The sequence below is a fragment of the Bison bison genome, unplaced genomic scaffold, assembly GCF_000754665.1.
Source record: "Bison bison bison isolate TAMUID 2011002044 unplaced genomic scaffold, Bison_UMD1.0 scf7180017863002, whole genome shotgun sequence".
Classification (NCBI taxonomy): domain Eukaryota; kingdom Metazoa; phylum Chordata; class Mammalia; order Artiodactyla; family Bovidae; genus Bison; species Bison bison.
The window spans coordinates 16,329-16,816 of record NW_011493574.1 but is presented as its reverse complement, the minus strand read 5'-3'; positions in this window follow the sequence as shown (position 1 = coordinate 16,816).

The following is a 488-nucleotide window of genomic DNA, read 5'->3' as shown; positions in this document are numbered from 1 at the left end:
GTGTGAGATGAGTGCAATTGTGCGGTAGTTTGAGCATTCTTTGGCATTGCCTTTCTTTGGGATTGGAATGAAAACTGACGTTTTCCAGTCCTGTGGCCACTGCTGAGTTTTCCAAATTTGCTGCCATATTAATAGCAGCACTTTCACGGCATCATCTTTCAGGATTTGGAATAGCTCAACTGGAATTCCATCACCTCCACTAGCTTTGTTCATAGTGATGCTTTCTAAGGCCCACTTGACTTCACATTCCAGAAAGTCTGGCTCTAGGTCAGTGATCACACCATCGTGATTATCTGGGTCGTGAAGATCTTTTTTTGACAGTTCTTCTCTGTATTCTTGCCACCTCTTCTTGATATCTTCTGCTTCTGTTAGGTCCATACCATTTCTGTCCTTTATCGAGCTCATCTTTGCATGAAATGTTCCTTTGGTATCTCTGATTTTCTTGAAGAGATTCCTAGTCTTTCCCATTCTGTTGTTTTCCTCTGTTT